The sequence below is a fragment of the Procambarus clarkii genome, chromosome 12 (genome assembly GCF_040958095.1).
Source record: "Procambarus clarkii isolate CNS0578487 chromosome 12, FALCON_Pclarkii_2.0, whole genome shotgun sequence".
In the NCBI taxonomy this organism is placed as follows: Eukaryota; Metazoa; Arthropoda; class Malacostraca; order Decapoda; family Cambaridae; genus Procambarus; species Procambarus clarkii.
Window position 1 is genome coordinate 7,991,281 of NC_091161.1, and position 7,292 is coordinate 7,998,572.

At 37.1% G+C, this 7,292-nt stretch overlaps 1 long non-coding RNA gene across 1 annotated transcript; it reads right to left on the reverse strand.

Moving 5' to 3' along the window:
• Positions 1–808: 808 nt before the first annotated feature.
• LOC123772956 (uncharacterized) lies at positions 809–6,476 on the reverse strand. Its single transcript, XR_006774726.2, has 3 exons — positions 6,137–6,476; positions 4,613–4,775; positions 809–3,740 (listed from the first exon to the last, which is right to left on the reverse strand). It is a non-coding gene; the product is annotated as an uncharacterized lncRNA (long non-coding RNA).
• Positions 6,477–7,292: the final 816 nt, after the last annotated feature.

The following is a 7,292-nucleotide window of genomic DNA, read 5'->3' on the forward strand; positions in this document are numbered from 1 at the left end:
AGGTGACAGTGGCTATCCCTTGCAACACAACTTACTTACACCCTTCACAAACCCTGAAAACCCTCCAGAAGAGCTGTATAACAGGAGCCATGCAAGAACAAGAGTGGTAATCGAGAAAACTTTTGGCGTGTTAAAATCTCGGTTTAGGTGTCTCCACAGGTCTGGTGGTAGTCTTCAATATGAACCAGATAAATGTGCAAAGATTTCAGTTGCATGTATGTTGTTGCACAATTATTGCATTGAGCAAAGAATACCTCTTGAAGAGATCATTGATGATGACTTTATAATGAATGAAAATGTTGAAGGTGGAGCACATGAAAATGGGCACACACAAAGAAGGGAAGTAGTAAGGAATTTTTTCTCATAAATTTTATTTCAAATCATACTTATATAACAAAGTAAAACATGTAATTGAAAACACTACATAATGGAGCTTTTGTATAAAAATACAAGTACCGTAACTCAAGAATTTATCAATAAGGGAAATCAAAAACATTCATAATTGGATTCATAGATTTATTTGTAAGTTATCCTATCAATTTTTACCTATTAAATTCAATAGCACATACTGTATATGTAAGTGAAACATAAATATACAAACAAACTGTTACAAACATGTACCTGCTGATTTGGAAATATTATTTATGCTGCTATACTTTATATGGAATACCTGAGGAGAAATATATGCATCTGACAAAAGACCAAAAATTTGTGTGAAAAATATATCAATAAATATTTATTCATAGACACTAAGAAATGTGGTACAAAATATGGCTGGGTAAATTTTTGCTTTGTAAAATAACAGTGTTTGTTAGCCAATGCTGTGTACACACATCATTGGCCTTAAAATTGAATTATTTTAATTATAAATTAAAGTTGCTTTCAATACAGTACAGTGTTTAATATACCTTACATGTAAGGGAAAAATTAAATATAATTTTGTTTAAATGATATACACAAAACATTGATATAGGCCATCAATATGTTGCCCTTAGACCAATTTGAGATGAAACATATATTAGGGATGTGATAAAATAATTATATCTTTGCCATTAATCTTTTTGCCAATAAAAATGTTTCTTATTCTGGCGTTTTTTTCATATTGTCACTACTTTGTACTCTCAACAATTAAACCTAGCAATTGATAAACATTCTTTAATACAAAAAAACATGTAAATATTTTCACTAAACATCAGTTGACTATATGAGGTAGATTGGTTATTAAATTACACTATATACTATGCAAGTCATAGCGAAATTAATGATATGAATAATTGTTACATTTTAATGTTTCAATATTGTTCTTATTTACAATTGTTATTACAAAATATTATAATTTCTTATCCTATTTTTAGAGATTATAATTAAAAAGATTTAAATAAATTTCATAGTGCCTGATTATTTTTCATTTCTCATTTCCTGGGCATTTTCTGCCAATTTTTTCTTGACTGAAGATTTAAGATCCTGAAATTTCTTGCGAACATTGGCTTGTTGTCTTGAGCATAGACCAACACCACTTACAGCAACAGCTACTTGGCTCCAGGCACAGTGTTTATCTTGGGTAGTGACTTGTCTTGATAGCTTCCCAAAAATTATGCGTTCTCTCTTCTTAACCTCATCAACGAGAACTGTCAGCTCCTCTTCACTGAAGTTTGCTTTCCTTTTTATCCCAGACATTTTCTTTGTCTTATTTATTTATTTATGAATACTAAGAGGATGTAGTATGTTTTTTTGGGTTCTTGATGGTAGGTGTAGTTTGCGTGAAGTTTCTATTCTCTCGATGACTGCACGAGTACAAAAGTCGGGAGACGCGTTAATGTTGAGAATGACTAGGTTTCAAAAGTGTTTGATGTCTTGTACTGTAGATAAAGTGAATAAACAGAGGCGTGTTAGAGTTAGACGCCGCACTGTAGGACGGGGTGGTTTTGTGCTGGCGTCAGCTATAATCCTTAAGGCTGCGGCCAGACACTTGTCTTCTGTGTTTGCCTGTTGGTTGCGCCAACTATGAATGTGGCACAGGTCAAATTTTTTTTTTTTTTTTTTTTTTTTTTTTTTTTTGAGATATATAGAAGAGTTGTTACATTCTTGTAGAGCCACTAATACGCGTAGCGTTTCGGGCAAGTCCTTAATCCTATGGTCCCTGGAATACGATCCCCTGCCGCGAAGAATCGTTTTTTCATCCAAGTACACATTTTACTGTTGCGTTAAACAGAAGCTACAGTTAAGGAATTGCGCCCAGTAAATCCTCCCCGGCCAGGATATGAACCCATGACATAGCGCTCGCGGAACGCCAGGCGAGTGTCTTACCACTACACCACGGAGACTGGCCACGGAAATGTGGCCACTTTGTTGGTCACTGGAGATATTTAGCCAGTGCTTTGATTATTGGATAATTTTCATGTAACGAGATGTCACCTAGTAATATACACGATGGCAAAGGTTATTTTAAGTGCGCTATTTTTTTATTTTTTTTATTTACTCTGGCACTACGATGTCGAAAACAGTGAAGGAGATAGTGTTTGATTGTTTCAGGCACATGACTAGATGCACACATCATTTCTTCTTGATAGTAGGTGGAGTTTGCAACAGATGATTTTCCTGACAACAATACCACGAGGAACCACAATGTTAACATAACACAGCTGGATATTGCATTAGCGTGATTGGTCAGGTTAGAAATGTAACAGTCACTCTGATTGGCCAAACGAAACACAGTAGTGACCTCTGTCGGCACGTAAGTGAACAAGACCCAAAACCCAAATATCTCCCTAAGTGGACCTTATTGAATCGCACCTAAGCATCTTCTTAGGGCGCACTTAGGAACCTTCATAGCAAACCCACTTACGAAGAAATACACAGAGCTTCCTGAATCTAGGTCCAGCACTTTATTCGTAATTATATATTAACCACAATTATAAACAACCTATTCAAATGGTCAGGATTCAAATGATTTTTGTATGTTGTTGGGATTAAGGCCTCTCAACCTCTGTAAGGTTATTAAAGCCACCACAATTACTTAATGAATATTTAGTATTCTTCAGAACTGACCATAGTCCTAAACTAAAATATATTCTCAATGTATATACTCCGAGATTCAAGGTCTACCTGTCGGTATATGTATATACATTGTCAATTCTTGTGCTATTTAAACATCTTAATGATTGAATTATTTGTTAAATTGCTGTATATAATAAAAAACGTATACATTTGAGTCCAATTTTCGAAGATTAAATAATGTAATTTAGATATATGCAAAAGGCTATACAAATTAGAATTTTTCATCTTTGGCAGAATATGAATGAAATTTAAATGTGTATACACTAATAGTCAGGTGGCGTGCTCAACGAACCTTATCATTCTCCCAAGTGTGTGTGGAAGTCACGTCTTTGTGAATCAAACTTTCGCTTATATTGTATTTCTTGAGAATGTGTATATCCATGAAAGCATCTTTTTTATAGACAAGCTCCAGAGATATTGAGATGTTTGTTACAAAAGTCATTGATGATCATATCGGCATACTGGTCGACCAGGATGTAACCAACATGACCTAAGTCTTGACACTTCCAGTAGAAGTATGGAGGGGTTTGCATTTCGGGGTTCTTGATACAGTGGTGGGCGTAGTCGGTGGAGAGAGGCCTCGTGCTGTCCCAGATGATCACGCCCGTCCCTGACAACTTGTTGTACAGGACATAGTTCCTGAAGCTTTTGACCGCTTCCGTAGAGTTGATTACATAGGTTTTCTGAAATATTTACCATAGATAATGATCCATCTTTGAGGGTGTGACTATGTTTGTGTGCGTGTATGTCTAGTTTCTCTCGAATACATTATATATATATATATATATATATATATATATATATATATATATATATAATCAAGGTTTCCCAACCAGTGGCACATGAGTGCCATCTTGGGCTCTATCAACAGTTAGTAACTTGCAGATAGCATCCTAGGGAAGGTCGGTCGTTGGCTCTGCAAGCCTAATAGACTTCCTGCTCCCCGACGTTTGGAAACAATATATTCCTATTGCAGTTTATTATTATATGTCTGTGCAATCCGTTCTCGCAAATTCGTAAAGTCAATATTGACTTATTAACTACGTGCTTAGGTGATATACTAAACATAATAGATACCAATAAAAAGATTCATAGAAAACACCGACCTTACCTAACCTTGTTAGTATCTTAAGATAAGCATCTTATTGCTTCGTAATTACAATTATTACTTAACCTATACCTATTATAGGTTAGGTAATAATTGTAATTACGAAGCAATAAGATGCTTATTTTAAGATACTAACAAGGTTAGGTAAGGTCGGTGTTTTCTATGAATCTTTTTAAGGGTATCTATTATGTTAAGTATGTCACCTATGCACATATTTAATAAGTCAATATTGACGTATTAAATTTGCGAGAACGGGTTGGTCTGTGACACATGGCGTACAATAAATATATATTAAATATTTAAAATCAAGCTTCGGAGACTAGCTACCTTGGCTCGACTGGAAACGGCTGGGAGTCTGAACAGGAGTACTGGATGGATGAACCTTTGACTAGTGTATCCACAACTTGTCATAAGAGATTAGGAATGAAGTCTGGCACCAAACATTACCTTGAGGTCGTTGAGCAGCTTGAAAACGACGGTTGTTCTGCTGAGAGTCGTGTCAGGTGTGGCCTTAAGCTCTTCATATGCTATCTGTACTTGGCCGCCGCTGCCTCTGTTCCATTCTTGGCATAGAGTTTCTGTGTCTTCACCATCCAGTGTAAGGCGCCACCTGTCAACGAGAGAGGTCGTCATGATCAATATCGGGGAGTAACTCCTGTTGTTATATACCTCTTTGTGGTGCTCCTTGGGTTACGCTAATAATGGAGGCAACTCTAGCTCAAATTATAACATACCCCCAAAAAAATTTGCACTGAATAATCTAACCGGTTCCAGTTCCCGACTCCAGCCCCAAATCCCAATCACTATCATCTCTGGACATGTCCAAATTTGCAACACTAAAAATACAGAACACAACCATTAAGCATCAACTTATCTACCTTCCCAGCTATTACTTTAGTCCTGAAAATTGTCCAGGGATAGTGTATATACAGCGAGTAGTATGTTATATCGCTCGGTCTCTCGGTACATATTTACACAGTATATATAGGAAACTTTATTGTTCATGATTATATGATTACAAAATGTGACATTAGCGCACACACACACAACACGACCATTACAAGTAAAATTAAAAGCACATCAAAAGGATACATTAATAAATGACACAGATTCGATCATTGTTACAAGTCAATCTCCTTTTCGAATTTCTTCTAGGTTCGACTTGTGTCCAAAATGCAGCAGGCATTCCCCCGTCCCATCTCAAATCCTTATCCTGATCCTTTCCTAGTGCTATATAGTCGAAATGGCTTGGCGCTTTATCCTAATAATTCCTTCCCTCGCCTATGAATTGCGACACTGAGCCACTGGAACAAGAAGTTTTTCGCTCTTTATTATTCTGTAACTGATCGATTTGTCGCCCAATTTCCCCACGAACTTTAATGCACATTTTCCCTATGAACCGAGGGTCTCCAAACCGATCGGAACAAAGCTGTAGCAGTGTGTCAGATCTCTGTGTTTGATGGTTTTCTGTGTTTCCCCTGAAAGAAGCAGCGCAATCCCATTTCTTTTTTACTATTTCTACCTGGTTATTTTAATTTGGAATCCTCATTTGCGTTTATTATTCTTTTAATAGGTTGATCACCCTCCTACCCAATTTATGTTACGAGTCTAGCAATCTACTGGTGATTGCGTGAAATTTATTTTTAATCCAAAATTGTAAACAGTGGCAAGATTACTGACTGTACCAAATATTTGCTAAAAAAATTATATCTGTCCAGATACGCAGTGCTACATAGCCTTCCCGCCTTGGTGCCTTCTTTGATAATTAATTTTAATTTATCCAGATACGCAGCAAAAAGGGGTGAAATACGCCTGCTGCCTCTTACTATATTTGCTATAGACAAGTATGGTTGGCTACAGGATGAACTCTAACATTACCAAAATGACTAACCATCATCCCAAGCCGCAATGTGACAAGCCATTCGTTTCCATAAAGTCTATAGGAATAATTATATCAAGAACCAAACCTACCAAAGATGAGTAGGCTAGGAGTGTCTTGGGGACGGCTCTCCCACACCGCCATCTCCCCCGGAAGCACTCTCAGGTACGGGTCCCAGATATAGGTCATCTGGAAGTTGAGATCCTGGTTAAACACTTGAATTCTTCGATGTATAACGGAAAGCCGCACTGTCTTCTCTAGCAGAGCTGTGCCGTGCCATTCCTATGGGGCAAAGGGAGAATAACAGAGTAAGCAAAGAGATGAGTATTAGTACAGCACCTGTGTGACGTTAGTCATTCATCTCTAACTTCCACTATATGCTAACGTCAGAGTCTTTGTATGTTATACCTATTATGTACGTTTTGAGTGATATTCATTTGCCAATTATGATATATTTCGTACATAAGACCGGATTGAAGAATAGGGTAAAATTCTGCAAGGAATAAGTCACAATTACGTGACTGAAAACAAAAACCTAACTCACACATCTATTATAATATCCCTAACTTACAGTAAGTAACTTGAAACTTATTGAAACTCGAAAGCACCCATATAAGATATTGAATCAGTTGATAAATACTGTCACTCACATATTGTGGTGTGGTAGTCCCGTGGTACAACACTCAACATTACATCACACGAGTGTATCAGCCCATCCTCCTAAGATATTTCCAACGTCAAGAAAACGGTTAATTTGTCCTCTCCTAACCTACCAGAAGACCCAAAACAGGAAACGGGACAGTACGTCACTTTCACAGGCCGCTTACATTTTCTAGTGCGACAATTTTTGGCCTTATGTAAAGCATACGAGCGAAAAGCGACGTTCTTTGTAGGAGGACAGGTTGTATATATATATAGTACCATTTCTGACTGGATATGTCAGGACCCATAGCCTCGGAGACGAGAATAAATAACAATTGAGGAAGCCTTTTTTTTTACCCTGTGTATGTACTTGGATACTGTCTTCTGCCACCCTCTCTTTGTATGCCCAATGTTATAATAGGGAACACAGATTTTGCAGGTTTGTTACCAACGTGAATTGAAGGTTTAATACTCATAACATTCCTAGGGCTTAAACCTTATAAAGATATATATCGTAATCCTTACTTACATCAGTATCTCTCACACGGTACATGAGTCCAGGACTTCTGAAGCGGGTGAGGAAGGAGCCCAAGATGTAGCGGATAT